Source organism: Rhinolophus hipposideros (assembly GCF_964194185.1).
Source record: "Rhinolophus hipposideros genome assembly, chromosome: 11".
NCBI classification, from domain to species: domain Eukaryota; kingdom Metazoa; phylum Chordata; class Mammalia; order Chiroptera; family Rhinolophidae; genus Rhinolophus; species Rhinolophus hipposideros.
In genome coordinates, this window is record NC_138057.1 from 72,333,073 (window position 1) to 72,360,526 (window position 27,454).

At 50.1% G+C, this 27,454-nt stretch overlaps 1 long non-coding RNA gene across 1 annotated transcript; it reads right to left on the bottom strand.

Moving 5' to 3' along the window:
• Nucleotides 1–10,410: 10,410 nt before the first annotated feature.
• On the bottom strand, nt 10,411–21,509 carry LOC308505203. Its single transcript, XR_013994479.1, has 3 exons — nt 21,408–21,509; nt 19,593–19,773; nt 10,411–10,601 (listed from the first exon to the last, which is right to left on the bottom strand). It is a non-coding gene; the product is annotated as an uncharacterized lncRNA (long non-coding RNA).
• Between the last annotated feature and the right edge of the window lie 5,945 nt (nt 21,510–27,454).

Consider the following 27,454-nt stretch of genomic DNA (forward strand, 5'->3'; position numbering starts at 1 on the left):
AAGTCACTTGCCCAAGTCACACAGCTAGTCAAAACAAAGACAGGAGTCAAAGTCAGGGTGGTCTGACTCTGACACCCAGCTCCCAACACTCACACTAACCCCCACACCAAAACTTTGTTCACAAAATTATGCAGCATGTTTAAACATAGCTGAGTCCGTGTATACATAAATATATATATACACACTAATCCTCAGCTATGTGAAAATTACATGCAGATGAAAACATTGGATTCAAATATGCCAATATATTAATAGTAGTTATTCTGGGTGATGGAATTAAGAGTAACCTTTTTTTTCTCTATTCTTTTCTGTACTTTCCAATTTTTCTACAATGAGTATGCAGTGCTTTGATAACTGGAAAAATGTAATCTTTAAATTAAAAAATTTTCCTTGGTTGTTGTTCTATTACTTTTACAGCAAGTCCATTTCCAGGGAAAGAGACAGGAAGAAACAGTTCAGTAGAGGGGTGTGGGCAGTTTTCACTCTCGCTGGTTGTTTCCGCCCTATTAGTGTCAGAGGCTGCCATCAGGTGGCACCCGAGGTCTGGTTTTTGAAGAAGCTGAAGAAGGATGAGGTGCAGGGAAGTTCCCATAGCAACAAGCGTCTGAGTAAAACCGAACAGCTCCCGCCTGGCTTTATTTGCAAACACACACACTTTTGCATCTCTAGGCTTATACCATGGTCTTGCTCTGACTGGTGCATTCTCCCCTACACCCCCTGACTCCCTGTCTGTGCAGTGAGCTGTTTATCCTTAAGGCTGAGATCCAAAGTCTCCTCCTCTTCTTAGACAAGGGGTGATGGAGTATCTGGGAGCACTGGGGTTCCTGGAATGGGGAGTGATCAGTCTTAATGAATGAGCAAGGCTTCATGTGCAGTTCTGGGTTAACTGTTTCTCAAATAGGTAATTTCTTTTTGAATGACAGTAATCGCCATTGTTCATTGAGCACACCTCTATACCAAGCCCTGTTGTGTATTCTAGTATTTCAATCCTCCAAGGAACCCTCCAGGGAGGAAAGTCTTATGGTCCTCACATGACAGTTTGGCATAGAAGTTGAGAATGGACTCTGGAGTTCAAGTCTCAACTCTCCCACTTCCTGGCTGATTATCCTTACATGGGTTACTTGGCCCTACTGTGGCTCTTTCCTCAACTGTAAAAATGTTAAAATGCCAGTATTACTGTTGCTTTGGGGATTAAATTAGCCACCACACATAAATCATTTAGAGCCGAAATAGCCAGCATACATCAAGCCTTCAACAAGTATTAGCCATTATTATTCTTATATGAGGAGGAGGCTGAGGCCTGGAGAAGGAAGTCAGTTGCCTAAAATCACAGAGCTGGTAGGAGATGAGGATTTGAGCCGAGTCATGTCCAACTCCTACTCCCAAACTCTTAACTGCCACATCATTTTCATTAGATAACCTGCTCATTTCTGTTATGTTTCAGGAAAGACTGGTAGGGGATGTGCTCTCCCCTATGTCTCTTTTGACTTCATGATTCTCTAGGAAGCAGCTGTCATTCCCTCCTCTCTGCGCTACATTGAGAAAACAGCCATAAATGAGTGAGCTAGTATGGCTGTATTCCAATAAATCTTTATTTACAAAAACAGGCAGAAATGTTCAATGTCATTAGCCTTCAGAGAAATGTGAATCAAAACTACCATGAGATACTACTTCACACCCACTAGGATGGTTATAATACAAAAGACAGGTAAGTGTTAGTAAGGATGTGGAAAAATCGGAACCTCATACACTGCTAGTAGAAATGTAAAATGGCGCAGCTGCTTTGAAAAACAATCTGGTTAAATACAGAGTTACTATGGGATCCAGCAATCACACTCCCAGGTATAGACCCAAGACAAATGCAAACATATGTCCACACAAAAACTTGTATACAAATGTGCATAGCAGCCCTATTCAAAACAACCCCAAAATGGCAACAACTCAATTATCCATCAATTTATAAATAGATGAATAAAATGTGGTATTATCTATTCAATGGAATACTCTTTGGCAATAAAAAGGAATGTAATATTAAAAATGTAATAAAATGTAATAAATTTTATTATGTAATAAAAAAGTAATAGGTAATAAAAGAAATTTCTCAGTATGTAATGACAATCTCAGATTGAACAGGCCCATTGTGTACCAAGCCTAATGAATATAGAAAAGGTCCACACCAAGGGACATCATTTTAAATTATAGTGCACTGGGAATAAAGAGAAGATCCTAAACATTTCCAGAGGGAGACAGTAGGAGGAAGTGAAAACATAAGACATGGGGAGCAGAATGGCATGAGATATCTCAGCAATAACAAATCTGGAAGGCAGTAGAGCAGTGCCTTCAAAACTAGGAGTCAAAAGTGATAGATAATTCTATACCCAACCATACTATCAAGTATGAGGCCAGAATAATGAGAGTTCCAGCAGACATTCTAGGCCTCAAAATTGACATTCCAATGGGATTTATAGATGATGTGATATTGTACACATCTACAGAATTGTACACCTGAAATCTATGTAATTACACTAACAAATGTCACCCCAATAAATTTTTTAAAAATTGACATTCTAAGTGTCCTTTCTGAGGAGCTACTGAGAATGGACTCTACCAAAATGGGAGGATAAAACAAGAAAGAGGATGACACATGAGATTCAGAAAAGACTTGTAGCAAAAATGGACATTTTTTTTTAAAAGAATGAAGTACCGGTACACAAACCTTAAAAACAGGATGCTGCGAAAGAAGCCAGACACATAAGACCATATATTGTATAATTCCACTTATATGAAATGTCCAGAATAGTCAAATCTATACTGAGAAAATATATTAGTGGTTTCTGAGAGCTGGGGGTATGGTGGGAATGGAAGGTGAGGGCTAAGAGGTATAGGGTTTCTTTTTTTAGGATATTAAAGTGGATCATAGTGGATACATAACTCTGAATATATTAAAAATATGAATTATATGGCCTGTGGAGTATATCTCAATAAAGCTGTTAAAAAAATAGTCAGTGGGCCATATTTAGCCCACCAGCCATACATAGTCTGCTGACTCTTGATGTAGAGTGGTCAGACTGCCTGGGTCATAATTTGTGTTCTCCTTTATGACCTTGGGCAAGTTTAGAGCTCCTGTGTCTTCTACTTTCCTCATCTGTGAAGGGGAGGGATAATAATAGTACTATCTCAGGGTGTCATTGTAAAAAGTTAAGTGAGTTGAAATACGTAAAGCGTCTGCACATAAGTCATCTATAAATGTTGATGATTATTATGGTTCCCATTTTAGAGATGAGGCAACTGAGGCTGAGGAAATGGAAGGCTCTTTTCCCAAGTCACACAGTCAGTAAGTGACACAGCTGAAAATCAAAGTTCAATCTGTCCAGTGCTATGTCCGTGTTCTTCCCATTCTGCCATTCTATTGTGCTGTCACCCACTAGTAGGTCCTAACTCACTGGGAGGCCCTGGTCTGGCCCTGCACCCTCTGGGCTTCTGACTGCCCTAAGCCAGTGGGGAGGTGGGCCAGGACTCCCCGTAAGAGCTTGAAAGAGCTGAAAGTATGACATTTTACAAATTGGTGAAGAAGACGGTGTGAAAATGTGGGGTCCAGGTCCATGCACCATGCGTCCTTGTGTCACCAGCATAAAGCCCAGAGGATGGCTTTCCCACCTCCCTCGCTGACTATCATGCCAGCCCCCAGGAGAAGAGGAGATGCATGACACTCTACTCACAGGTAATAGAATAATGGTCAGGCTTGTGAAGCAGTAAACTGGAAGTAACGTAACTGACAACATGATACCACCCTGCTTTCCCAAGTGCTCTGTGCAGGCAGAGAATAAATACCAAACTTCAAATTACTTTTCCTAGAAGGTCAAGAGAAATTGAAAGCCACTGCAGTCTTCTGACAACAGGCTTCTCTCTTGGAGAACTGTCACAGTTTAAAAATATTTTATAAAGCAATCATCTGTATGCAATCAAGACAGAAGCCTCACCTGGGTCAAGGAGTGGGGGCTGTTGGAGTGTATCGGTGGAGTTGTACTAGGAAAAAGCAACAACCCTATTGAGAGTTCAATTGTAACCCAACTTTGAAAAGCAATGTGTGGGGAGGGAGGGAGGGGAAGGGAAGGAAGGGAAAAGATAGATCTCTGTTGTTCCCAATTTCCTCAATGTGAGATGAAATCCTTTTACTGGTTAGTTTAGGGGTGAATTAAGGAGAAGGTTTCCTTTTGTTTCTGGGTTCCTGACTCCTCCATTTCCCTCATCCCTCCACAAACAATTAGCTATCAAGACCCATATTGGCTTCTATTGGAATTTACCAAATGATTTTGAAAGAGCTTGAAGAATGTCTTGCCATTTTCCACAAACGCTGGTTATGAGGACTAGACAGGTGAGTTCAGCAGCCCTGCAGTCTTTTCTGTTGAACTTGAAAGAGTGTATAGGCCAGGATAGGCTTTGTTATGCTGCAGTGACAAACACCCCCCAAATCTCAGCGGCTTAACAGAGAAGTCTATTTCTCACTCACACTATGTATACAGGGCAGGGTCTCTGCACATAGTAACACTCAAGGTCATAGACAAACAGACGTTCCATTTCAACATATGGTTCTATGACCACCATGGGTGGGAAGAAAGGGGACATGATGAATTATGCACTAGTTTTTAAAGCTTCACTCAGAGGTGATGTGTGACAGTTCTGCTTATATAGCATTGACCAGAACAAGCGTAACTTCCGAGGTAGAGAAGCCAGGCAGTTCTACCATGTGATGAAGGAAGAGAGCCAGAAGTGTTTAGTGAGCTCTCTCTCTCATGACAACCGAAATGCAACTCAGGTGGGGACCCGGGCGATGAGCCCCAGGCCTGGGAACCAAACTTTAAAGAGCTGGACTGTGGAACTCAGGGAGCTTAGTGGCTTCCAGCAGCTTCTAGGGTGAGGGCAGGTAAAGTGCCCACTATGAGCCTGGTACATGGTAGGCACTTAATAAATACAGTATTACCTGGCCCCCAAAGGATGATGACAAAAGAACCAACATGGGATGTTGGGAGGGACCTTAAAGGTTGTTTGGCCCAAGTTCCTGAATCAGAAATGGGAAAAGAGAAAGGGACAAATGGGGAGTGGCAAAGACGAAGAAAAGATTCTTCTTGCCTGCCCTCCCACTATTCCTGGGAACCCCCTGCTGTTCTCAATCTTAGTAGAAAGCAGAACATCTCCCTTCTACCCCTTATAGTACAGGTGTCCCATGGGAAGGTACTGTTCTCAAAGACCCAGCCTCCGAGGGATACGGTTGATGCTCGACACAGATGTTGGGGCATCTCCCAGATGGCCCCACCTACAGACCCAGGCTTGATTAAGGGGACAGGCCCCAACTTTGGCTGGGCCTTAGCTTCAAAGCAAGGGGATCAGAGAACATGGCAAACTGCCTTTGACTAACTCAGCTTGCCTTGACCTGACAGACAGAAAGGATTCTCAGTTGTATTATATTTAGGATCATTTCTAAAGAAGGAAACATCACCATGGTAGACAGTTACACTGATGACCCCAGGGAACCATACCTCAGTCCCAGTAATGGCCATGTGACTTGCTTTGGCCAATGGAATGTTAGTAAATATGATGTAAGCAAAGGCTTAAGAAGGTCTTGCACGTTATAACTTGCCTTGGAACATTCCCTGATGGAAGCTATCACCACGCTTTAAAGATTTTCAGGCAAGACTGCAGAACAATGAGAGGCCACATGGAGAGACCCCCAAGGATGAGAAGCTCCAGCCCCAGCGGAGCTCCCCGCTGAATGCAGCCACCGAGTGACCTCAGCTAGACTGCATGGAGCAGAAGAACTACCCAGCAGAGCCCAGGCAAGCTTCAAACCAGAAAAAAAATAAATTGCCATTACTTTGGGTAACTCCACTTGGGGTCATTTATTATGCATCAATAAATAGCTGAAAGAATAACCTTCTTTGGGTCAAGATAAATATGCAGGATTCATGCTCGGGTACATGGACATGGCCGCCTTTGTGTCTCAGGTTTAACTGACACAGAAACTTCCTTCACTCCTTCCTTCCACACAAGGCCCCTGGGCCTGGGGACGCTCCCTGTCCACAGAGGCCAGACACATGCATACATGACAGCAGAGCTGGAAGTGCTGTAAGAAGGAAACATGCAAGGTGGCCAAGCTGGACCGCTTAGCCAGGATGACCTGCAAAGTGGCTTTGAAGGCGCAAGTTCACCAGGCAGATGGGGTGGCGTGGGGCAGGATTCCAGCCAGTGGAACCAGCATGTGCGAAGATGGAAGTGTGAAACAGCCTGGTGCCGCCGGCCACCTACCAGCTCAGTGTTGTAACTGGACATCTCTACATAGAGCAGAGGATGGGGAGAGGAGCTGGGGAGGCGGAAAGGGCCAGGTTATTCAGGGTCTTGCAAGCCAGGAGAAGGCGCACGAACACCATCCTGAGCTCAGCAGGGAGTCAGGGGACACTGAGGGTTTGGAACCTGCGCAGGACAGAGTTTAGTCCCAAAAGGTCACTCTGGCTACTGAGTGAAGAATGGATCCGAGGGAGGGAGTCTAGAGGCAGGTGGTGAGAACCTGAAATTCATTCATTCAAGAAATTTTCACTGAACTCCTGCTACGTGTCAGGCACTATTTAAGGGTCGGGCACAGTTTGGAACAGTGGAGACGGAGAGGAGGAGTAGACCTAGAAATGTCTGGGAGGTAACGTGGGAGACAAGTGAGAGAGCAAGTTAAGGTTACTCTCAGACTGTCCCCAGGCTGCCTGACAGCGACGGAGGCGTCATTCGCTAAAACGGAACCAGAAAGAGAACCAGGGTTGGGGGATGACAGTGAGTTTGTTTTGGACACGGTGGGTTTAAAATGTCCATGGAGCCAATGGAGATAGATGTCTCCCAGTCTAAATTTCCATTTAGGTCATGGGAACAATAAACCTGGCTGTGGGGGTGGCCGAATGCTGTCCCCGCCTTCCGCTTCTCCTGATCTGTGTTTCTTCTCCCTTTGCTGGTGGGTGTGAGAAAGGGACCCTGAAGGGTGCCAGGGGTGTGTGCTGGTGGGCTGGGAAACCCCATGGGAATTTGAGGAGGAGAGGGGAAACCGGGGGCGGCCCAGGAGTGGCCCAGGAGTCGGGAGGGAGACGGGGGACTGCAACACTGTCTGCCAACCTCCCAAGGAATGGGGGAGGGCAGACACATTGTTTAGTCTTTTCTAGTTTTCTCTCTGTAAACTGGAACCGAGAACATTGTTGAGAATTCAAGCAGATAATGCAGGTAAAATTCTTACCAAGAGGCCAGCCCATAATAACCATTCACTGAGTGACATGTGTTTGCTTTTACTCACTTTTGTTAGCTTGTGAGATCCCAGCAGCAGAGTTGAGGCCCAAGACCCATGGTTTTGGGGAGGCCTCTTCAGCTCCAGCCCAGGAGACTCATAAAGCTCGGAGGGAGACGAGAGGGAGCCAGGGTCAGGAGAAGGGTCCGGGCAGAGGAGAGAAGCCCCCTCACGGCGACCACCCCGGGCTTCCTCATCCTCCTCGTCACACTTGACATTGCTTTTTAGCATTGGTTTCCACCATCCGTCTGTGAGCGAGCTCCCTGCAGACAGGACACAGTCGTATCCTCGGAGCCTGACACAGCGCCTGGCTCACAGTGAACACCCGAGAGCTGAGCATAGGATGTGCGGGTTTCCGGGGCACCAGGGAAGGAGGGAGCGGTCAGTCTGAAAGGAACGTTAGGAAAGGCTGCCCACCAGACTGGCCCCTGTGCTCACACCCAGGTGGACTAGGCAGGAAGGGTGTTCCTGGAAGGGAGAGCCACCTGGGCAACGGGCAGAGGGAAGCCTCTTTATTGTGCCAAGCAGACAGGTGAGGGGCCAGCATCTTGGCTGAGTTGTACAACCTGCCCAAGTTCACGCAGTTAGCAGGGGAGCCTGAGTTCAAATTCAATCATTCTTATGCCACAAGTCACATTTCCTACGACTCCTGCCACGCTGGCCAGCCCCCACGCCCTCCTCTGGCTGGAGTCTGAGGGATGACTCAACAGACAGAGACTAAGATTTGGGGTCAGAAAAACCTGATATTCCAGACTGAGCCCCAAAACACAGCTGCCAAGGGAGCAGATCAGATTTGGAGGAGGAGGAAAGCCCTAGCAAGAGGGGCCTGTGGTCGAGGCCTCACAAGAGAATTGGGGCACCAGATTGGAGTCACCCCTGGGTTTCCACAGACTTGGACTTCCACCATCACAGCCCTTACCCTCAGAGCCTCATTTACCTCATCTGTTAAATGGGAACATTTTTGAATGTTCCCATCAAATGAGGAAATGGATATAAACTACCAAGTGTCCTGCAAATGTAAGTTGTTGACGTATTATTTTTATTATACTGACCCTTAGGGATACTATTGGATGCTGATTCTCACTTCATATTACAGACTTATTGTTGGGGCAGTTCCTATTGGGAGGGAAGATGGATTTCCCCAGGGCCCACACAGGAACAGGGCCCAGACTCCACCACCCCACCAGTCCTTCCCATCCCAGGATACTGGCCCATCACCAGTGCTCAGGAGGCCAAGTCTGTCACTCACTTTTTCGTTCTGTATCCTTTGCTGACTACTCACTGTGTATCAGATTTCAAGCTCGGGATGCAGAACTGAGCAGAACACCCAGGTCTCGTGCTCATGGGACTCGCAGGCTAGTAGGGAGACGGAGAACACACAGGCGGGCCAAGCTGTGGCAGGGAGACACACTGCATGCTCTACCAGCATGGACAGGCCCCAGTCCGGCCTCCCCTGCCCCCATGTGGGCCAGAACCACCGCTTGCCAGGCTCTCCTCCACACCCTTTCTGATCTTGCTTCCTCAGCAGCTGTAACTTGGGGCTCAGTCTGGAGTTTCAGGTTGGGGGTGGAGAGATACCCCAGGCCAGCCAGCCTGACTGCACAAATGCTCAGCCCCTCCCCACCCTCCACCGGCCCATTAGCATGCAGGCTGCTCCTCTAAGGAGCCCTGCAGGTGCCCTGCCTGTGGGAATCCCATGAGAACAGCCTTGGGGAATAGGGTTCCCTTCAATAAACATTTACAATCATACTTAGAGCAGGAGTACTGAGAGTTGGCAAAAAGCAAACTTTGATCTTAGCCAATGCTCACAGCTGCCCTGAAAGAGCAGAATTACTACTATCTCCACTTTACAGATGAGAAACTCAAGGTTCTATTCATTCATTCATTCATTTATTCATTCACTCATTCATGCATCATTCCCCAAGTTCTGGGGATGCCGTGGTGACCATGTAGTCAGGACTGCTACCCTATAGGAGCCCAAGGACACTGAGTAAGTCATTCCTAATGGGATGAGGGGAGGCAAGGGAGCCCTGGAAGGGTATATGGAGGGTAGGGGTCAGAGGTGGCTACCCAAAGAAGCCATGGAGAAAATGAGACCTTGAGGAGGAGGAGTGGGAGGCAGCCAGACAAAGGCAAATCAGAGAAGCAGCTCTACCTCGTAATTTGCCCAGCTACGAGTCTGAGCCATGACTAGACTCCACTTCCAGTGCTCTTCCCACCTTATCGTGCTGTCGTACCACTTGCTCAGATGGCCAGGCCCCGTGCTGGACACTGGCAAAAAGGACTTTGCTGTGAATATTACAGTGTGGGCACTGCTAGGGGAGCCCAAAGCAGGGAATTTGCTTTGGAGGAGCAGGAGGGATCTTGGAGGGCTTCACAGAGGAGGTGACATGCAAGATGAACCTTAGAAGATGGGTAGGAGTTTGTCAGCTAGAGGAGGGCTGCCCATGCAGAACGAGTAGGGTGTGCAAAGGCTCAGAGATAAAAATATGATTAGCATTTTGGGGGCCGCACCATAGAGAGGTATGTGAAGGAAGGGGTGTTTCAGGTGGATGGAGGGGTGTCTCTCAACCCCTGTGGCTTCATCAGGTCATGGAAGAAACCTGAAAAGACCTGAGAAAATCTGGCAGGAGTAGGAAAAACTGGAATTGCGAAGGGAGCTAGGAGCCAGCAGTGGAGCTGCCGCTTGTGAAGGGAACCAGCTGTCAGCAATTGAGGCGTGTTGTTGACTCCTCCATTCATTCCCCAGTCTCTCTCGGAAGCTGATTAGCAATTGTTCCTCCAGCTTCTTAAGAGGCCAGAGAATTACAGGGAGAGAGGGAGGTGTGCCTGGAGAAGAATCCAGAGGCAATTTGGGAGGCAGAGGAGACCTCTCTGACACCCACCTCTGCTCCCTCCCTTTCCAACCGAACCTGGGAGATGGGGGAGGGAAAAAAAATCCTAAAAATACTGAGACAAACTGAAACACATTCTAAAGCAGAGGCATTTAAAACCATGGAGTTGGAGGGTGAATGGGGCAATGGAAAAAACCCTTGGATCATTGGGCAGGCAGACCTGAGTGAACTTTATCTTAGTACATACTTACTGTGTGACCTCGGGCCAGCAGCGTAACATTTCTGAGCCTCATGTTCCTGTTAAGGTTGTTGGCAGGGTTTGGGGAGTCAATGCGGGCACAGTAGTTGGCAAACAGTAGGTGCTCAGTAAATGTGCAATGGAAGAGATTTGAGAAACTCAGTGGCTATCTCCATCTTCAAATCTCAGTGGTGCTGTCCCTGAGCAAAGTATCCTGGTGGGGAAGAGGTATATAGAGAGGCAGGGACTAGCTCAGCACGACACAGAGAGGAGAGAACAGCCTCCATCACCCCCCCCCCCCCACACACACACACACAAAACACTCAGAAGCAAAGGCCCTGGCAGGGCCTCGACTGGCCCCACCAGGGTCAGCATCCTGGCCGTGAGTCACGGGTCAGCTGGAGCCGTGACCGATGGCAGCCAGTTCTCTGCCTCTCTCTGTGGGACCTCCCCTGACATGGCTCCACACACCCCCAATCCCTCTGGCTGATCTCCTGGCCTACCTCCCATGAGTTCCTCATTTCTAGGGCTGCACAGAGGGAGCTCAGGGCCTGAGCAGATGAGCCCACCAGACCCTGCAGCCTCTCCTGTGAATATACCTGAAAGCACTGAATTGTGTTCTTTAAAATGGTGAATTTTATGGTAGATATATTATATCCCAATTTTTAAAATTCCAAGATGGAAGTGCCAGTGCCACCGGGTATAAGGGCTGATAAGGGCCAAATAAGAAATGGGCTGCAGCGCACCAGGCTCAAAGTGAGCACCCAAAGAAGGGACATTCCAAGCACCCCAGCCACAACTACCTTGGCTCCCCTCTAAGAACTGGAATGGCCTCTGGCCTTTCGCCTGGGTTCCTTCCCTCCTAGCGTCCTCTGTGGCCAGGATCTGGCTGGAGCCCCTGTACCCTCGGAGGTCAAGGCCATAGCCAGTTCTGGCTCAGGTCAAGGGCTGCCCTGCAGGTCACAGCTGCCCTGGTATCCCCAGACTCCTGCCCCTGGCAAACTCAGACACCCCTTAATTGCTCCTGTCCCCACTGCACCTGGCCTGAGTCTGTTCTTTCCCTGCAGGGGTGGCTGGGACCCCATCACCCTCACCCTAGAACATGGCCTGGCCCTTCTTATCTCCCAGTCTCTCTGCCGAGGCCAGAGCCACCAAAAGATGAGGGCTCGGTCCTAATGCTGTATGACCCTGTCCACAGGCCTGGAGGCTCCTTGGCTTAGCCTCAGCCCCTGGGGACCCGACAGGTGGCTGCAGGTATAGGTCATGCCTTACACCTCCCCTCCTCCAGAATCTTCTATATGTGCCACAACTCGCTGCACCTGAAGACATTTGGCTACATCACCCAAGATGGTGCCCAAGACACCCTCCATTGCCACGTTTTCAGATCCGAAAAAAAGGTGAAGTTCCCTCTCCAGCCCCTACCTATCCGCTGAGGGGTGAAGCATACGACTCATCTGCCCCAAGCCTGGACCTGGAGCCCCAGGAGGCCTGGAAGAGTGATGAGTGCTCTGAGGAAGGCACGTCCCGCTGTGGATCTGCATGTGCCTGTAAGTGTGGCCATGAGCACGTGTCTGTGCACCCCAGCTTGCGTGTGTGTACATGTGCATATATGTATGTGCACGCATGCTGTTGACACAGGGTCTGTGCACATTTGTCGGTCTGTGTTTCTCCCTACGAAATGAAGGGAATCTCCAACAGGTTCCAAGAGATTACGATGTCCAATTGCCACACTTTGCAGGGAAAGAAACTGAGACCCAGGGTACCCAGGATCACAGGGCAGGATCTGGAAATATAGTCCCTAACGTGCAGATGCCGGGCCAAGGCAGGACCTGTTCTTATGCTGCCCTCTTGTGATCAGAGAAAGGCCTGCCACCGGCAGCCCAGCGGCTCCTGCTGCAGATCCACAGATGTGCTGGCCTTCTCTCCTCTTTCCCAGGCCAGCTCCCCTCAACCCCTGCCCTGGGGTCCCATAACCTCCTGTTCTTAGTCTGGAGGAGCCTCAAGGTCAGAGCACCCAGGTTTCTGTGTCCAAGGCTGGTCCCGCTGTGCAGGAATACCTACCTGGAGGGGCGACCCACTTCCTATGCGAGCAAGTATCTGCACCACGGCCCACCGGCAGTCCCCCTGCCACCTCTGGAGCACGCCTCCCGTCCTCACCTCTTCGGCCTCTCTGGTTTCCATAGGACTGACCACACTCTTTTTCTTGAAATTCTCTCTTTCCTTGGCTCTGACAAAGCAACAGTCTCCTGGTTGTCCCCCTCCCTCCCTGACTGTTCCCTCTCAGGCTCTGTGAGCTTCTTGCTCCCCTCTGACCCTGACAGTTGCTGTTTCCTGAGCTTCTCACCTCCCTGCTCTTGCCTGGATTTGGAGATGGATCTCCTAGCAGGCAGGCAGGCAGGCAGCCTCAGGGCACCATCAGACCAAACAGGAAGAGGGAGAGGAAAATGTCAGTGTCGACGAACCCATCCACTTGGCAATAATAAAATTTTTTTAATGCGTGTAAATGTTATTTTACAATTTAGCATCCTATCCTTCTATCTGACTAGGGGAGGTAGGGTGAGTGCCATCATCTTGTCAATGCGTAGGGCTTCTAAGGGCCCTGCCTGGGTGACCTGGGCTTTCAACTACCTGTCAATCAATAACCTGTCAATCAATAACCTGTCAATCAATAACCTGTCAATCAATAACCTTGCAACTCCCATGTGGATGCCACCAGACCTGATTTCACCCACTATCTGGATACCTCCCCCAGACCTCCCCCTGGCTCTCAGGCTCAACAGATCCAAATAATTCTCATCACCTCTCCCCTCACCCCTTACCCAGCACTGACTTCCCCATGGTAACTTCACCATGATGCTCACCTCCTCCATGGCCAATCCCTCACCAAAGCGTGTCAATCTTCTTAATAACCCTGGAATCTGCATCCTTTTCACCACCCACTCCTGCTCCTGCCCTGCTCCAGGCCACTGCTGTGCCTCCTGGCTGGCCCTCCTGCCCTTGTCTCTTCTCATTAGCTGGCTCTTACACGCCCAGCTGACCATGTCACTTCCCTGTCTGAGCCTGTCCCCAAATCCCTGTAACCACCAAATAAAGTCCACACTCCTAAGACTGGCCTTGAAGGTCCCCAAGATGTGGCTTTGCCACCTTTGTTATCTTATCTCCCACCACCCATCTCATACCAATAGTCCAAGTGCTGAGAAATTCTCAAGTTTGATGGTTAATGAATAAACTAAAGGGAGGACTGGGTGGGTTTAGGACAAGGCTGGACAGGTCACCCCAAGCTGGTGATGACTGCCGAGGTTGTACACTCTGCCACTAAAGTCTGTGAATCTGCAGGTGGCTCCAGCTCAGCATGTATACCTCCCACGACGGGGAGCTCCCTACCTCTCACTATCCCTGGACAGTACATGGCGAGAGGAACTCTAGAGACCCGCATCCTCAGGGACACTTAAATGCCTTTTCTTCCCTGGGAGTCCCAGTTGCCCGGGTCTGGGTGCCCCCATTACAGCGCAGCACTGACTCTGAGAAGGCCGTCTGGGCCTGACAGATTGCCCGATAGCCACCAGAGGGCAGTGCTGCCTCATACACGGCCCCTGGGATCAGCCTGTCCTTGTCTCAGACGGTTTGGATCTTTCAGGGAGGGAGGGAGGGGGATAGGGACAGGGATCGGGACAGAGACAGAGAGAGATAGAAGAGAGACACTGTGTGTGCTACTTTGTATGTCTCTGATAAGGATGTTTGTCTAGGCCACTTGGTATATGTGGTTTTCATTTTTCTTCACATCTGGGTCCCCCAATTCCCAACACAGGAAGAAGTGTCTTGGTCACTCCAGGAGCCTCAGGGAGAGACAGGGATGAACACAGCCTCACCCTGTGCATGGTCCTCACCCTCAGAAAACCCCTGCCACCATTACCATCACCATGAGACATGCTGGCCACACCTGGGCCGCAGGTACCTGTCGACTAAAGCAATGGCCCCAGTGAGAAGGGGCAGACATACATGCTTGTTGCTGGCTCAAGGATCCTGGCCGGTGGGGTCCACGTGGGCTGGGGCCCCAGGCCCTCCCTCCCAGCCTCAGATCCACTCCTGCCCATCAACACTCTACAACAAGGAGGAGCTGAATATGTCCCCAGATCAGAGAGGAGGTGCGTTTAGATTGGTCAGCCCTGAACTGGGCACCAGCACATGAAGGCAACTTGGTCCCAGTGCCCAGACCTCGCAGGTCAGGCCCCTGGAGAAGGATGTGTCTACTACCCCTGCCCACTGCTAGGACACACCTGGAAACAAGGGTGCTCTGGGAGGGAGCTGCCCCTCTACTTGGGATGGGTCTGGGAGGACAGGCGCGTGTGCCAGCACGAGAACAGCTTGTGCCAAGGCACCAACGCGGGAGAGCCTAGCCTGGCGGGCCAGGGCCCTGAGCTGCAGGATGTGTGCAGGTGAGCACAGGGAGCAGGAGCTGCAGTGCCAGGAAGGACGCAGTCTCCTCCGCAGCCTGGCTTGTGGGCCTGGCCCAGCCACCCTGTCCTCAAAACCAAGGCCAAGTGGGATCCACTCAGATCTCCATGGCTTCCACGGAACAGACACGTCGCTGTCACTGCTCCTATTGTCCCCAAGGAACCAGGAACCTAGGGGGCTTCTGCGGCTTGAGCGGGAGGGCAGAAGGGGCTGAAAGAGTTCCGTGTGTTTCACACTCCACACCTGAGAGTGCACACTGGGAGATAGAGGTCTAGAGAGAAAGTGTGTCAGACACATGGAGAAAGGAGACAGACACGGGGAGACCCACAGAGACAGGAAGAGAGAACAGGAGAGAGAGAGGGATAGGGAACCGGGAAGGCAGGGAGAGGACAGAGAGAAGGGGTGCAAGGAGCAGGGGTAGGACGAACTTTCTGGGCCTCCCTCCTCACGCCCTCCGGCAGGCGCCAGCGCCCAGCAATCAGGACGGCAGGAGGCAGGTGGCCCGGGCAGACAATGGCTCGGAGGAGTGCGGAACCTGGGACTAAATTTGGCGTTGCCTTTGCAGGGCGCGGGGCCGCCCGTTCATCTCGATGCCAAGGAGAGACGAAATGAATATGCAGCGCGCGGGCTGTAATTGGGCCGCCGCGGCCGCCGCCGCCGCCGCCGCACTATAATTTTCCAAACAGGATCTTGCAATCAGGGCCTTATTCATTAGCGCATAAACAATTTTGTTTCTCGGCACTCGAGCCTGTCAATCACGCCGAGAGGGAACATCTTGGCCGGAGGCGCGGGCCCCCGCGCGCGCTCCCACGCGCGCCCCCTCGAGCGCCGCCAAGCGGCTTTGCGCCGGACAACCTTGGGTGCCGGGGTGGAGGGGCACGGAGCACGCGGCGGAGTCCCCAGGCCCGCATCTGGGGAGTGGGCGGCTGGGAGAGCGCGGCTTGGGGGGCCCAAGCCCCCTGGTTAGAATCCTGCGTCTGACAGCCTGGCTCGTCCCTCCTCCTCTCCAGCCTCTGTTTACCCCTCTGTGAGGCGACCACTGCACTCGCCCTGCAGAACTAAAGGGGACATCAGCTCAGAGAAAGGATACCTAGTGCTTAGGATGCTGTGGCTGGGGAGGGGGGGCGCGGGGGGGTGCTGGGAAATGCTGGAGGGGAGGCCATCTAGCTCCTTTTATTAAACAGGGATCAGGAGCCCACTGACCCTAGAACCTCACTACCCAAAGTAGGTTCCTGGGACACTGTGTGTCTGTGAGGATTCAGTGTGGTTCCCCAGAGAGCTGGTAACAGGGTGGGCTCCCCCCCAATGGGACATGCATGCATGTGTGGGCTCCATGCTTGCTGGCAGCAAGGGTCTGTGGGCCCCAGGGCACCTAGGATTCTGCGAGTCAGCATGTGACTGTACGTGGGGCTTTGTGCCTGTGTGGTTGGGACCGGGTATCCTGTGCCCCTGTGTGCCTGTGTGAGTGTGCGTACAAGTCCATCTGCAGATATGCCTGTGTGAGTGGGGTGGGCTGTGATGGCGTATGCGGTGACTTGGAGCCCTCCCTGAGACCATGGAGCTGTGTGTGGCTCCCCGGCAGTGGCTACGTGACAGGAATGACTGACTATTTCAGGGAAGGCTGTGCGAGCAGGGCTTTGTGACTCTGCGTGTGTGTGTGTGTGTGTGTGTGTGTGTGTCCTTTGGGGCCAGGTGACCTGGCAGGACCATGTATATGGGTGGCCTGGGGAGGGGAGGACTGTTTCTTTCAGGACATATGACAGTTTCTGTTCTCCTCACCTCCTCCCTGGCCACCCCTCTGTCAGCCCCACTTCCCTGCACAGTCGGCCAGGGTACCCAGGCTGGAAACAGGAGCAGCTTTTGCCTTACTGACAGACCCTGTGGGGTCAGGGGGTTCATCTCCCTGGCCCCCTCAATGCCTCCCTCAGACAGTTCTGAGACAGCCTCTGCTGCTCCTTCCATCAGAATTCCAAGTCCTCTAGAATTTCCAAATGTTCTAAGCTCAGCTTTACTAGATGACAGTATATCAGACCTGGACAGACCCGGCGTATGAATGGGGAAACAGAGGTACAGGACAGGAAACAGGAAAGAGACCAGCAAGTGGGGAGCAGAACCAGGATTTAAAGTCCTATCTGCCTGGCCCCAAAGGAGGGGACAGGAGCCTGACTTCACCAGACACAAACACCCAAACACACGTGTGCACACACACCCCAGACCAAGCCTAAGGGCTAGCCAAGAGCAGAGGCAGCCGGCCATGGAGATGTCGCAGGCCCCCAACTCGCCACCCCACCCCCCACCGCTGCAGTCCCCTGTGCTGTACAGACAAAGAATTTGTGGATGTGCCGGCAGCCAACTGACAGGCCATCAGTCTCTGTCCAGACACCCTCTTCACAGCTTGAGCCCCAGCCCGGATGCCACCCCACCCGCTGGTCACCCCCAGCACCAGGCCAGGAAGGGAGGTGGCCGGGGAAGGGACTGTGGGGGAAGGCACGGAGTCCGGAAGCCCGGAGGAACAGTCTTCAACCTGTGAATCCGGCTGCACTCAGCCCCACACGAGTGTCTTGCTGGATGTCCCAACCCTCGAGGGACCCAGGCTATCTGGGAGGCAGCTGCCGTGAGCAACAGCCCTTGACCCCTTGGCACGCTGGGCAGAGGCCAGAGGCAATGCTTTGGATGAGGAGGCCAAGGCTTAAAGCCCAGCTCTGCCACCTCCTGGCTGGGTGACCTCAAGCAACTTGCCAAACCTTTCTGTGCCCCAGTTGCCTCATCTGTAAAGAAGAGCTATTTAATTCACTCAGTGTCCACTTGGCACTAGGTGCTTAGTAAATGATACCGTTTTCCCAAAAATAAGACCTAGCCAAACCATCAGCTCTAATGAGTCTTTTGGAGCAAAAATTAATATAAGACCCAGTCTTATATTATATGATGTTAGATAAGACCCAGTTTTATATTGTAGTAAAATAAGACCAGATCTCATATTAATTTTTGCTCCAAAAGACGCCTTAGAGCTGATAGGTCTTATTTTCGGGAAAGTATGGTAGGATGAAGGAGACCTCAAAGGAAGAGACCTCTTGGGTCAGATACATCTCCGGAGCCCAGACCCCAGACACATGTTTCAGAGCTTCTTCTCCTGAGGAACCCCTGCCAGACCCCCAGCTGCTGGAGGCCACTGAGTCAGGGTTTCTAAGCAAAACTCAGAAGAGTTTGTCTTTTTTGAAAAATGATCCCTTTCCAAGCCTTGTGCAACCCTTCCTATGGACACTGATTTTGGAGACATTATGCGGCCTCATCGTTGCGGTGACTCTGCTCCTTTATGGAGGCAGGACCCAAAGGCTGAGGGTCCGAGTCTCTTCCCCAAGGTCACTAGCTGGTAAAACAAGCATCTGGGCTTGAACCCACCATACCTTTGAGCACCAAGAACACTGCTCTCAGGTTGGAGATATCCAGGCTGGCCCCAGTCCAGCTTCAGGAACTGTCACGAGGTCAACAGTGGTCACCAATCACTGTCCCTTTTGTGGGGTAGCTGGACTGCATGTGATCTGGGAAGGAGATGGCCTAAATGCAGGTTCATCAGGAAATACTGGCTCCAAGGCTCTGGGTATGAAAGCTCAGGTTGGGGGCGAGGGGATTGAGGAGGAGAGGAAGGAAGCAGGTTTCCAGGGAGGTGTGGAGCCTAGGGGCATGGGTTTCCTTGGGGAAGTCCCACTGTAGATGCCACCTATATACCCCAACCTCCTCCTTCCTGGGGGCGTTACTTACATCTAGGTGATCCTTGCAACATGGGGCAGGGGAAAGAACTCAGAGGGTTACTAGCTGTGTAACCTTCAGCTAGGCACTCAACTTCTCTGAGGATCAGCTACCTCCTCTAGACGATGGGAACGGCATTACAAGAATTACCACTCCATGCCCAATTCACTGCTCTAGACCCAGCACCTAGCCCAGCGCCTCACACACAGTAAACGCTGAATAAAAATCTGTTGAGTGAGTGAGTGATCGAGGGAGAAGGGCTGAACCCAGACAGGCAGCAGAAAAGGCTGGGCGCTGACATATGAGGTTCCCTTCCCCCAAATCTGGCCCTAATCGGCTGGCGTCTCCCAGTCACCTCTGTACACTCAGCCCCGCCCAGGACCTCAGCACTGCTTGGTGGCTCGGAGTCCAGAGCTGTGCTGTCCAATTCAGTAGCCACGGGCTACATGTGGCTAGTCCAAACTGCAGTGTGCTGCAAGTATGGAACACACATCGGTTTTTCAAGACTTTGTACCCCCAAAAAAGACTGTCAAAGATCTCAACAATAATTCTTCATATTGATAACCTGTTGAAATGATAATATTGTGGACACACTGGGTTCAGTAAAATACGCTATTCAACTAACTTTACCTGTCTCTTTTTAATTTCGTAATGTGTTCCTAAAACATTGAAAATGACGTATGTGACTCTCATTTGTGGCCTGTTATGTGTGTGTTGGACAGCAGGGACCTAGACGATGCTGCTTCCCCAAGGAGTCAGGGGAAGACCCTGGACAGTCAGTCAACGACAGTGACCCTAAGGCTCCCTCCCAGAGCACTCAGGCCCAGAGCACAGCACGCGGGGCCTACGTCAGCTTCCCCGTCTGGCCCTCCAGTTCTTCATGGCACTGGCATCCTGATCCCACCTGGAATCACCCCACAGCCTTACTCCTGAGCCAAAACATCACATGCTGGGGCCACACCCCCCAACTGACCAACCAACCTTGATCCAACCACCATTTTACCTTTTACGTCTCTCAGTCCTTACACTTTTCTCCATCCCTTCTGGCACGCCTCTCGCCCAGGCCTCATTCGTTCATTCAGCAAGTATTTACTGTGTTCCTGTGTAGCAGGAGCTCTCCTTGGTGCTTGATATACATCAACAAATGAACCAGACAAACCCCTCTGCTCTTGTGAGCTGACATCCTAATGGGGAAGACAGCCAATAAATAACAGCAATTACAAACAAGTGAATAGTAGCTGTTAGAAAGTATAAATGCAAATTTTAAAAAATAGAGCCAGATAAGGGGGACCGGCCTCCACCCTGGTCTCCCTGCCTTCATTCTTGCCCTTTGACTCACCCTCCCTGGGCTGCTAGAGGGATGGATCTCAGGTCCGACCATGCTCTCTCCCTGCCTCAAAGTCCTCCCTGGCTCCCCAGTGCCTCCAGGTGACGGTCCAAGCTCCTTGGACTGGCACGCAAAGCCTCACATGCCCCAGCCCTGCCAACTTCATCCTCCTGCCCAGCTCCTGGGCCTGCTCTCCAGTGCCTCCCTGTGGAGGCCTCTGCCAAGAACCCCCTTCCCGAATTCCTCTGTTCCTTGGCTTGTTCTCATCCCTGGAGGCTCCGCTCACTGTCAGCAAGGTTTGCGCCCAGCCACACGTGGATCTCCGCATCCTAGGCCTGAGTGTGTGCTCTGGCCACACGCCTGCTGCTGCTATAGCTCACACACATGTGTGGACTCTACGTGGGCAGACATACCAGGTTCCCCTACATCCTCCCCCTCGGAAAGGCCTAGCTGGGGGGCCCAGGTATGTCTCCACTTCCAAAAGCCTCAGCGGGAACAGTCGCTGGGATTCAGGAAGTCGCCATGGCAACCGCTGGGCCTTCGTGCCATCTCCTGCAATCAGCGCTGGGACCCAGCCACCCGCTGGGCTTCCTGGAGATTTGTTCCCTATGATAAGCAGCTGTGGGGAGCGAGGGGGGTTTTTCCTAACCTCCCCCTCCTCTTTTCTCCTGTCCTCCCTTCTCTTGCCCCCAGCATGGCTAGGTTGCCAGGCTGGGACCGTGCAGTATTTGGGAGAGGACTCCTCTGGACTAGAAGCAGGGACTGGAGTTCTGGTTTCAGATAAGCCACTGGCAGCTTATGTGGCCTTGGGTAAATCCTTCCTTTCTCTGTATGTCCATGTCCTGATCTGTGAGATGCCTCCCTTACAGGGTGGCTCTGGGCCTGGGGCAATCATGTAGCACTTATCAGGTGCTCAATTAATGCTATTACCAAAATTAAAGGTCTGTAACAACTCCTCATCTTTATAGGGCTTCAAGATGTCAGTTTGACAAAAGAGAAGCCTGAGGTCAGAGAGGTGGAGAAATGGGCCAACGTCACCAGCCCTGGCTGGCTGGGCCAGGTCACAAATGCTGGGGAGCCCCAGGAGAAAGGCTGTCTATGAGGGATGGAGCTTGGGACCATCCTTTCTCTGCCAGCACAGATGAGCCTGCCTCCCTACCACTTGCTGACAAGAGTCTAGGCTGGAGCTGCGGCGTAAAGGGGGCACCTCTCAGATCCCACGGCCCTCCTCAATGGAAACAGCCCTAGACTGGGAGGCAGGAAGCCTGGGTTCCAGTCCCGACTGGCTCTGTGACATCTGGGGAAGGAGATTTTTGACATTTCTGGGCCTCACTTAACTGCGCTCTAGATTAGACAGTGAACCAGACGACCACAAAGGGCATGATCCACTCACACAGGCTGTGTTTTCTGTTCAATATCAAGACAAGCTCATGGGACATTGCAGCCCTGGGCAATAGTGACCCGTGATCTTGCCAAATGCCAGGCACAGACCTCTCCCAGCGACTGATGGGCCCTGCTTCACACATGCTCGTGGAGAGTCAGGAAACAGAATAGTGTCTTTGTTCTCCCAGTTCCACCAGAGCCTCGAATTTCTTAATTCGGATGCTGCAGTGTCTATTTCTCCATCTCAGTCCAATTCCTGCCAGAAGAGTCACCGAAGTGAGGGAAAAGGCACCATGTGCTTGGGCCCCCTTTATGCCCGTGGCCCCATTTAATTCCCACAATCTCTCTGCAAAGTAGGTCTTACTGCATGCATTTCATGGGTGAGGACACAAAGGCTCAGAGAGCTGGAGTGACTTGCTCAAGGTCACACAGCTAGTAAGTGGCAGAATGGGATTTGAACCCAGACCTATCTGATTCTAGAGCCCAGTAGAAAGACCATCCTCAATTTCTGCTTTACCTAGTTGCCTGTTTCATCCTCAATGACAGCTCTGCTCCCTGGAACTCCTTATCCTCCTCTTTCTGGGAACCCAGGTGCTGCCGATGGCAATTCTTCCTCTTTATCCAGGCAGGAAAGATGTTTTGACTCAGAATTCCAGAGCATCAGAGGTGAAATAGCTCTTTGAGTTGACTCAGACCAGCCTTACCTGACCAATTCTGCCTCCATACAGATGGGGAAACTGAGGCCCTGTGAGGCAGAGCCAGAGCTAGAGCCAGAACTAAAGGGGCTGCTACCTATCCCTCCAGGGGGCATAGTGGAAGGTAAGCTCCACCCAACAGGACTCAAGAGCTGCAGGCTCAAAAAGAAGGACATCAGTGGAGCTCTGGGGATGCCTCCTAGAGCAGGCAGGTCTGCCGGTCAAGCTGGGTTAGGATTTGGCCAGCAGAGAGGACAGGGAGCAGGCCAGACACCAGGGTGGGGGTAGGCAACCGGGCTGAGCAGAGGGGTCAGGCGGCCTTGGCTGGGCTCCCATCTCCAGCCCCAGGGCCAGCGCGTGAGGTGGAGCTGAAACATTCAAGCAGCTTCCTCTCCTTTGTTGGGAGTGATGTCGCCCATTTCCTGGATGTCCAAGAACGGGCTTCAAACAATAGCGCTGTCAGGAAGCCAGGAAGAGGCTGCAGCCCTGTGCCTGGTCCTGCCCCATCCCTCCCCACCTCCTGAGACTTGGCCAGGCCATCCTTTAGGCTTATCTCTCTGAGTCCGATGCCTCGCTCTGTCACCAGCCAGCTGTGTTTCTGTGAGCAGGCCACCTAACTTCTCTGGACCTCAGCTCCCCAACTAAAATTCGGGGAACTTATCCTTACGTGGCAGAACTGACACATTGATCAGAGAAGGTAATCACAATAATAGTATTAGTAATAATTAACACCCCACGCATAGATAATGCATGTGGAATTGCTGGGCACTTAGTAGGCATTTGAAAAAAGTGAGTTTGAATCACGAAAATTGTCAACTCACATTTTTGAAGCCTACTACGTGCCAGCATTTCTACGTGTATGATCTATGCATGGGTGTTAAGACTGGCTAAGAGTGACAATGCAGTCACTCTAGAAAACAGTATGAGGTTCTTCAAATAATTAAGAATAGATCTACCAAATGATCCAGCAATTCCTCTTCTGGGTATTTACCTGAAAAATATGCAAACACTAATCTGTAAATATATATATACCCCTATGTTCACAGAAACATTATTTACAAAAGCCAAACATGGAAACAACCTAAGTGTCCATTGACAGATGATTGGATAAAAAAGATGTGGTACATATATGTAAACGGAATACTACTCAGCCATAAAAAAGATAAAATATTGCCACTGCGACAATATGAATAGGTCTTGAAGGTATTACACTAAGTGAAATAAGTCAGATGGAAAAGGACAAAAACCATATGATTTCATTCATGTGGACTATAAAACAAACAAGTAACAAATAAACAAAAACAAACTCATAGGTACAGACAAGAGAATGGTGGTTACCAGAGGGAAGGGAGTAGGGGAAGGGCGGATTGGGCAAAGGGGGTCAAATACAAGGGAAGTAAACTAGAATTTGGGTGGTGAGCACGCATTCGAGTACACAGACATTGAATTATAATGTTGTATACCTGAAATTTATATAATGTTATTAATCAATGTTACCTCAATAAATTTAATAAAACAAACAAAAAAACAGATTTCCAGTTCTGGAGTCAGACAAAATTGGGTTTAAATCCCAGTTCTGTCATTTTCACGCTGTGTGACCTGGGACAATGTCATAGCCTTTCTGAGCTAATCAGTTTCATCTGAAATAAAGCAAAATAGGAATAACAGAATACCTGTTTCATGGCATCATTATGAGGAATAAATGCGGAATAAATGTCAAACATTTGGCACAATACCTGGCAGAGTAGGCACCGAAAAATCACTAGCTGTGGTTGTTACTATTTCCGTGCTGAGCCTCCCAGTACCACTTTCTTACCTCTGCTCAGGTTGCTCTCCCTGCCGACAAGCCCTTCTCTCCATTGTCCACACATCCACCTCTGTACAACTTTTTAATATCTAGTTGCAACCAGATACTAAAAGCAGTTCAGGGCAGGAAGTCAGAAGTCTAGACTCAGTCCTACTTTTGCTACTATCTGAGCCCATCCCATCTGGGAGCCTCAGTTTGCCTATCTGTGAAGTAAAAGAACTTCACTGACCTCTAAGGTCTTCCCAATTCTGATGTCCTGTGAGTCCAGTCCCCGCTAGATTCCTGGCACTGGACTTGCCAGGGCGGGGGAGCCCAGACCGAGCACAAGAGGGCGTCTGCATCTCCAGTTCACCAGCAGGCTGCAATCCTCCCCAAAGATGAGAGCTGCACAACTGGTTCAAGCTGTCTCCAGGCTTGGGAGCTGGGTGGGTGCTTTTGTCAGGGAACAAACATGGCCTTTTCATTAGCGCCATTGTCGGCCAATTAGCCCAAAGCTGACTCACAGGGAACACTGCATGGGGGCCGCCTTCGGTGGGCATTGTGTTCCGTCAGCCCGCCCCCTACTTCTCTGGGAAACCTAGGCTCCACTGCCTGTCCAGCGTGTCTCTCAACCCCATTGCTGGGTGCACCTGTCAACTCGAGGGGGTCACCTTTATTGCAAACCTGCGAGGTTGCCAGGCAATATACAATCACGTTGTTACCAAATCAACAAAACCACACTGCTGTTACCCTCATTTCTCACAGGAGGAAACTAAACCTCAGAGAAGTGAAGCGTGTTCCTCCAGTCCCGAAAAGGAGTGAACCACCTCATGAGTCACCAGACAGAGTAGCTATTTGAATCCTGTCTGCCAAGTAAGCGGAGAGCTGTGTGACCTTGGGCAAGTCACTTCACTGTCCATTTTCTCTCCGGTTTCTCCTCATACCTCAATTTCCAGTCATCCAGTTCAGCAATTCCAAACCAACAACTCAGCAGTGATCCCAGGTTCTGAGGGTAATCAGACCTAGGTTTTAATTCTGTTTCTGCCAGAGATAAAATACACAGTTCCTGTCTTTGAGAAACTCAAGTCAAGAAACAGAGGTAGACCCGTGGGCAAACAATCGCCACGTAATTTGACGTAGAAGGGAGCCATATCTCATAGGAATTTCCCATGTCGACAGAGAATCACTCCAGGCTCCTTACTAGCTGCCCAGGACCACATTGTCTGACTGTTGTAACTCGTTCAACTGCTCTGCTACGCCCATGGACACTCAGGTTGTTTTTCTCTGTGTGTCCCTTTTTACAAGCTACGTGCAATGAACATCCTGGCACACATCTTGAAATACCTGTTCAGCACTTCTGGAGTATAAATGTTTACAGGTGTGGAAGGGTACACATGCGTTATATTTTGATACATGCAGCAAATTGGCCTCCAAACGTAATGCATCACATTATACTCCTACCAGCAGGGGAGAAGAATACCATTTCCCCACGTGTGGGTCAATACTTGGTGTTACCAACTGTTTACATGTTTGCCAAACTAACAAAATGGCATCTCACTGTGGCTTTAGTTTGCATTGTTCTGACCACTAGTGAAGTCCAAGAATGTTTCATGCATTTAGTGGCCATTCTGGTTTTCTCTTCTACAAGCTGTCTGTTCACAGTCTTTGCAGATATTTCTACTAAGATGTTTGTCACCCGGGGCCGTGAGTTACCTCAGTTGGTTAGAGCGTGGTGCTCTTAACAACAAGATTGCCGGTTCGATCCCCACATGGGCCACTGTGAGCTGCACCCTCCACAACTGGATTGAAACATCTACTTGACTTGAAGCTGATGGGTCCTGGAAAAACACACTTAAATAAATTAAAGTTAAAAAAAAAAAAAAGATGTTTGTCCCCCAACCACTCTCTGACTCAGTTTATCCTACTCCTGCCCTTTTGGCTTCCAATGCTCTGGTCCCCTCCAGTATTCCAAGTGCTCTGCCTGCTCCCACAGATGCAGCTTCCCCACCCCAACCCTCCACGCAGCGCCAGCCTCCAGTGTCAGCCAGCCTGCACCTATAAGGGCTAAAGGCTTCAGACTGGATTTGGCCCAATCCGAAGGCAATTCAAGCAGGAGATCATCTCCGAAGTATTTCTCTTTAACTTTTAAGATCAAAGCCTTCATAATAATCCTCTGAACAAACTCAGCCTCACATAACAAGAAAGTTACACAAAACAATTTCTAATGAGGGAAATGGATGACAAAATCCCTGAGCTTCTTCCATATTATATCCTTCAAATGTCAGCATGGGTGATTTATTTACAACAAAGGTCTGAGATGCCCTTCTCATTTTAATGAAATTTCCAAAATGAACTGCCCAGGTAATTAGATCTACCTCAAGAAAATCATCAAAACTCCACCATCTCTCCCCAACAAATTCGCTAGTAGAGAAACTATGTTTCATATAATTCTTGGCATGGAAAAGAGTCGAGATGCCATCTTGGTCCAATACTTTATTTTACAGCTAAAGAAACGGGCTCAGAGGAGAAAGTGTTCTGCCAAGGCCACGTAACAAGGTCAGAGATAGAGCCAGAAACAGGACCCCAGCTTCCTCCTCCCACTGTGCCTGCTCCCATCACATTGATAGGGAAGAAAAGAGGCTAAAAAATTTTCTTGAAAGTTCTTTGGTTTGAGTTTACCACTGGGAACCTCAGATCCTTGGAAACAACCCCAGCAACACAAAGATGCTGTAAGTTCAACAATCAAACTAACTAACTACCTGACTAACTAACTAACTAAGTAAGCAAATCCCGTATATCAAACTACTGTCACTTCACCTAACACCTTAGTTTCGGATGCCAAATGAAAGAAACATTCCTACAATTTTCTTTTCAGCTTCAACTCTTCCTCCAGAGCAACAGAATTGATTAACACAAGGCTTCCAGAAAGGGCATGTCTGCTTAATTTGCATTCAACCCTCCAATTAAAGGAATACCAAGTATGCAATTATATTTCTTAGTACTGGAGCTGAATCTGACCTTTTCTGCATCCTCCCTTTGGTTCACAGATAGCATTTTTCCTGAGCCTATGATAAGGATTTGTGGGCTCTTTTTGAAAAAACAAAAAATACCTGAGGGTTCCCTTTTGGCTCCAGTGGTGCTCCTCATTACAGTAGAAACCTGAGCCTCTCTTTGAGAGGAAAACACCCTCGTGCTTATTCTCCACAGAAGGATACACATTGAACGCTTAACGAGGCTACTCCCTTTTGGTGAGGCCGATGGCTGTGTAACATTCATCCAACCTATCATTACTGAGCCCTGACTATCTCCCAGCCGCTGTTCCGTGGGTAGACGCCATGCAAAACAAGATGCGGTTCTTGCTCATAGAGTCCAACAGCAACACTGCACAAGAGGCTCGGGAACACAGAGGAAGATGTCATTTACCTTGGGGGCAGGTGAGGGATGCTGAGTTGCATCTCAAGAGAAGGGTTCATCAGGAAGAGGTGGGGGAGACCTTTTGGGCAGGGGACACAGCATGAGGAAAGGCCAGATGTCTAAAGTGGCAGAGAGGAGAGTTCAGTTTGGAGCAAGTGTGTGGGGATAATGTGGGAGGTGAAGCTAGAAGGTTCTGAGTCAGGCTCTGGAGACTATCACACTAAGGAGGATGGACTTTATCCAGCAACTGTGGGGACACC